Source organism: Zingiber officinale, chromosome 7A (genome assembly GCF_018446385.1).
Source record: "Zingiber officinale cultivar Zhangliang chromosome 7A, Zo_v1.1, whole genome shotgun sequence".
NCBI classification, from domain to species: Eukaryota; Viridiplantae; Streptophyta; class Magnoliopsida; order Zingiberales; family Zingiberaceae; genus Zingiber; species Zingiber officinale.
The window spans coordinates 136,451,897-136,457,979 of record NC_055998.1 but is presented as its reverse complement, the minus strand read 5'-3'; the positions used below and the strand labels follow the sequence as shown (position 1 = coordinate 136,457,979).

General features: G+C 40.5%; 1 long non-coding RNA gene across 1 annotated transcript; it reads right to left on the bottom strand.

The window, feature by feature from the left end:
• Positions 1-4,589: 4,589 nt before the first annotated feature.
• Positions 4,590-5,753, bottom strand: LOC122000536. The gene is made up of 3 exons (XR_006117165.1): positions 5,047-5,753; positions 4,882-4,972; positions 4,590-4,650 (listed from the first exon to the last, which is right to left on the bottom strand). It is a non-coding gene; the product is annotated as an uncharacterized LOC122000536 (long non-coding RNA).
• Positions 5,754-6,083: the final 330 nt, after the last annotated feature.

Below are 6,083 nucleotides of genomic sequence, written 5' to 3'. Positions count from 1 at the left end.
GTCATCTGTATAATAGTAAGTCTAAACATATACGTCGTAGACATAATACCATTAGATAACTACTCTCAACGGGAGTTATCATTGTTGACTATGTGAGATGAAAGGATAATCTAGTGGATCTGCTAATCCAAGGGTTAAATCGAGAGTTAGTTGCAAGCTCATCACGAGGAATGGGTTTGATGCCATTGTTAGCGATCTGTGCAGAGGACACCCAATCTATGCTGACTGGAGATCCCAAGAACTAGGTTCAAAGGGACAACTAGTCTGCACTGACTAGGCACACTGTGGGGAAATGACCCAATGAATCAGTAAGAGATGGATGTTAAGCACACGACTTTTAATGATCAAGAAGAGTAGATGGCTACTCTTGAGAGATCACCTATGTGAGGAAGATACTTCGAAGAGAATTGGAAGCACAATTTTTAAAACTTATCACAGAACTAGGCGTGTTCATGGCCAAAAATGAACACACTCATGAGAGCTGAGTTGTATCATGGAGAGTCTTGGGTGAGATATGTCAATGTTTACACAGACGACAGAACAGTTCAAGGACATTATGTCTACTGTCACCAAGTAAGCAAACAGATCTTCACAAGGGTAGGTTCAAAGAGTAAAACCTACCTATCCTATATTTGACTCAACTGTTGAATGCTAACATATACCTTGTTTTCCATTCATATGAGGTATTATTGGAAATGTGAATGAAATAAAGAGGTGGAAACGAAGAGACTCTATTGTACATGGGTTTAGTCCTATATTAGAAGTCTCTTGGCTTTATTGTTGGTTTAAATTATGACACATGCATTGATGTTGTAAACATATGCATGGGGAGAGACTCTCTCACGCGTGAGTACGTAGGGGTGGGTGCAAATCCAGGGCCCGGATTGTACCGAACCAAGGTTGACTCGTGAGCGAGCACGACCTGCGCATGTCGAATGTCTGACCGATCGAGGCAAAATTTGCTCAAAAGAATAAACCAACATATTGTCACTTGAATATCTTTTTTCTACATGTTCAATAGTGTAACAGAAGCATTAATGTGAAATTAATGGTGATTCCATAACGTCTTGACATTAATGGTGGCATTAAACTCATTAATGGTAATTTCATAACGTCTCAGTATTAATGGCGACATTAAACCCACTAATAATGATTTCGTAACGTCTTGATATTAATGAAGACATTAAACCTATTAATAACGACATTAAACCCAACATTAAATGATCATAATTTGATCATTTATTGCAGGCAAGGTGAGAGCTCCTATATAAGAAGGCTATATCTTGAGCAAAGAGAGATGCGTAAGAGAAGCGAAAGCAAAAGAGAAAGCAAGAGAATTCCTCCACATTCATTTCCCGATTCTTCTCTTAGTCGTGCATCCGCTAGGTTGAACTACTCGTGATAGCACTGAAGTGCATTCTCAATTCATCACGAACAATCAGTGCTTGGTTTCGTTCGTGATTTTACTGTTATATCCTGGGAAACAGACGACCTGAGGAAACCTCGAAACACAGTCGAAGGTGGGGCGAATCTGTTTCAAGGAAAGTGCGACCATCGCAAGCCTCGGTCCCTTCGCCTGTTCGGCCGTTTCGCTCGCTCAGACTTTGCTGCTCGAACTCGGTGCTCTATCTGTACTCAGCAATTAACAGAAACCAGCTCCAGCAGACAATCTGAGATTATCAGCTTAGGTCATCTCGATAAATAAGTTAAAATTGATTTTGTATAATTTCAATTCAATTAATTTTCCAATATCTCCGGTAACAAATTGTCCAACAAGTTCAAATGGAAAAGGTTAGAATTGTGCATTCAGATATGCCAACACAAATCCATATCGATTTTCATGAATTGGAGGTGACATTGTTGTTCAAGCGCTATTTGCATGTTGGCATATGCTTGTGATATATAAATGTTCTTACACTGAACTTCATCATTTATGGCAGATAAAACTGGGAGAGATTGAAGCTGAGCTAATTGAAGTTAATTCAGACAATAAAAAACAACAAAGAGCTTATAATGAGCTAGTTGAGTACATGTTAGTCTCAAAAAGGTTTAAATTACTATGATTTGTAAATGTTAATGGGACAGATGCAGATGATTATTATTATTTTTTAAAATTTAGTAAGATCCACTAACTGTAATGAGGATGGTAAAACGAGCCTTGTTGTCACTTGTATTCTTTACATATGCGTTCTTCACATCTGTTATTGGTGTTTGTGTTGATTGCACATTTCCAAGTAAATTTTGTGATTATCATTTTGGTTTTGTTCATTGTAATAATATGAATTTTATCCTATTGCTTTTGTTAATCCTGCATTCAAGTGTTTACCTTCTATTCAGCATGATCACAATTATAAAGAATTCTTTATCTTTTGAACACATTGGTGTGCCTCCTAAATCATGGAGCATGATGCTAAGTTGACTTTATGGATGCAGGAAGTCCATTAGCTAAGGCCTCGATCAACTATAGTATATTGCATCAATAGTTCCACCCTGACGCCGCCCCCCTCCCCCCAATACACATATACACGCGTCTGTCCCAATCCATTGGGAGGGAATAAATAGGAAACCGAACTTAGCTATAAGTAGGAAGATAATTCCTCGATCTTTGTCGAGATTCAATACTTACTTAATTCTATAATTCTATTATGTGATAATCAACTTGGCTATGCCCTAGGAAAGCTACTGAGGCCAACATGTATCTTAGTCAAGCTATTGTTGATGAACCAACCCAATTTTAGGAGAAAAGGTGCATTTCTACTCACAGGGATTGTATGTGCGATTAGTTAGCAGTGATTTTCTAAATCAATCTTGAATTTTACAAAAAGGTCATTTTTTTATAGATTCATTTGTATGTAAAACTTCCTCGAATCCTTTTAATTAGTCTTCTTGTCATTTCCCCTTTTTCAAGGGTGAAACTGTTATTTTTTTATGAATTACTTCATTTATCTAAGTACTCAACTTTTTATAATATTCTTACTTTGGCCCTACTAAATGATTTGGTTACTTTTGGATTGTATAAGTCTACGAGTGTTTCTATTAGTAGTTATGTCATTTTACTTGTTATAGGTTTCTCTTGGTGTAATCCTAATATTAAAGAAGTGTCACGCCCCCAGAAGAGTCCCTGTCCGAGAAAATTTCGACAACATCTCCCCTGTACGGCGGACAATCAAAAATTTTCTACAAGCACTAAATACTCAGCCACAGGCGGCTGGAATAATAACAGTAAATAAAAATCAATCACCACGCAGTTTATATATGTATTCAGCCTCTGGCTGTCACAACCACGCAGTTAATAAAATAAATAACATAGTAATACTCTGACTCGAAATCAACCCTACTCAACTACACTCGTAAAGCCCAAATCCGATTTTTCTTACCTCTTCTGCCGTCCAGGCAGGCATGTAGTAGAGTAAATCCAAATCATACTAAAAGTCCCTCCAACGGAAAGATTCCATAAAATATCCATATGTAAGTCCAAACAAAACTAAAACAAAATTTGATAGCGAAAAGCTAAAATGAAACAACAACTCAAAAAAACCAGCAGCGGAGTAGCACTACGTGCAGTGGGGACTAGCGATTGGAACTCCTGACAGCATCAACCCGAAAATAACAACAATGGAGGCGGGTGAGTCCAACACTCAGTAGGTAGATACAAAGTAAAGAAACAACACCTAGCACTAATCATGCGTACGGTCTCACGATAAGAAAGATAAGAATGCATCCGAAATAAGCAGAGAATCTTTCTAACCAGTCCCGAGTATAAGGTCAAACAGTCAGGGATAAGGAAATCAGATGACGTCAAACATAGGTATCGAACAATACGCGATATAAATCGCAGAACACAAACACTGAGCAATAAATGCATCACGCACGTGATGCCAATGATGCGTCCCGTCACCCCGACGCCACCGATCATCTCATACAAAAGTGAGGCCGAGTGGGTAGGGCCGTGACAACCGTACACTCTGCTCACTACTCCTGACGAGTGACCGAGTGGACGGGATCCTATCGAGTACACCTATCCTCCTACCCCAAATCATAGATGGGGAGCGCAATGCTCTCAACTCCCGACTCAAAGACGGGAGGAATCCCTGCGATAACACGTTGTGTCACACTACCCACGGCGGACCGGTGCCTATGAGTCCCTAACACACTCGTCACAGATCGACCACAACCCATGGGTGGTGGTGTGCAGTACATTAATGAGCGATGTGCTCAACAATAATGGAGCGGACTATCGCACAGCATGCAATCATGCAAATGATGCATGGCAATAACCATATAAACATCCTGACCTAATCCATATATATAGAAAAGTGCACCCTAGGTCAACGAATCATATCGAATCAAAGGTACACAGAAGGTATAAAAACCTAGGTCCTGAACATGGTCAAGCATGGCATATCACTACCCCTATAAGCATGTATAAACAGGTAAAATATACCTGAGATGCAAAAACCCAATCAATCAATCAAGCATGTAAGATTTGGGTAGTGATTAACCGAAACAGATAAGAAACACAATTAATGCAACATGTTAATTTAATTACTAAGCATATCAAATGACATAAGTCAAAAGTACCCGCCTCCAATAAGAAATGGTCCAATCCGAAATAGATCCCTCGTCGAGACATCGTCTCGAATCAAAGTCCTGTACCAATCAACATATATATTTTTATTTAGCTAAAATTCATAAGAATTTAAATAGCTAAATAAAATCCTCGAGACTAAATTAGGGAAAACCCTAATCAACATAACCATTTGCCTACCTAAATTAAATCTAACAATTGACTAGGGTTAATTGTCTTAACCCTAATCATTCCATTAGATTAATTTAAAACCAACTCAATCTATGACAAGGATCCATTATCCTACACCATACCTAAATTCACAGCCACTGGTTTGTACTGGAATCAAAGAGTTGCTGGCTGGAATTACTGCCGTCAAGGGTTGTTGGCTGCTGAAATTCTTCACTGTTCGGATCAGATGAAATCAAGATCGATAATAACCAATCAAACAACAATCCTAATCAACAACCGAAGCTTACCTCACTCTAAGTATCTTCCTGCCAACTCACAAACACAGATCTTGCTGCTGGAAGTTATGTCCGAAGCTGTGGATCATCCTCAATAAGAATAGCTAAAGCCCAAACAGGTCTGAAGCTTCCTCTGGTGAAATCCAAATGCCACAATGGTGCCGAGCCGGAACAGAGAAGAAGATCGGACAACAGTTGGTGAAGACAATAGCTATCCCTTCACCCAAATGGCTGGTGTGGAACAGATCCCACGCCTCTTCGCTGCTTATTACCGAGACCGAAAGAAGAACGATGTTAAGAAATCGAAGGAGACCAGAGAAACAACAAGATTTTCCCCCTTTACTGCAACGGCTAGGGCAAAGTGGCGTCGCCGTGATAGACAGAGGGTGCTAGGGCAGAGGAAGTCGCCGCGGCGCTGGGTCGGACCTGGTGGCCGGCGGGGGTGGACGGGCCGAGAGGAGGCACCAGCGTCGCGGAATAGAAGGGTGGCGACACCACTGCTTCGGCTCACGAGGCTTCACCGGCCGAGAAGAATTGCTCCGGCGCCGAAAAGGATTTGGACAGAGTGGCTCACAGAGAAGATAAGAGGAGGAGAGGCGAGGGGAAATGGCGATTTTGCGTCGCCGGTTGGGGAGAGGCAGTTAGGGCACGGGTTCGCGTGGGGAAGAAGAGAAGGACGCGCGGGGAGAAAGGTTTCGGCGTCGGGTGTGCGGGGAAAGAAGCGGAGGAAATAAAGAAAAAGAGAAAACAAAATAAAAAGAAAAAGGAATTTAAGAAATAAACATTTTCTCGCTTAAATGGGGTAATCCAAACAGGCTTTCCCGGAACCCCGTTTTATCCCCGTAAACTCGTCCATACGAGCTCCGAAAAATTCCCGAAAAATTTCCAAAAATTCCGGAAAATTTCCTTATTAATATTCGCCTATTTCCGGTATTTTACAAGAAGTGTGCTATTCATGTATTCATAGGACATATAATATCAAAAGCTATTAGGATAAAGAAAGACATTGTAGACTTTCCTCGGCATGTACTAAATCTAAGCAGAGAGAG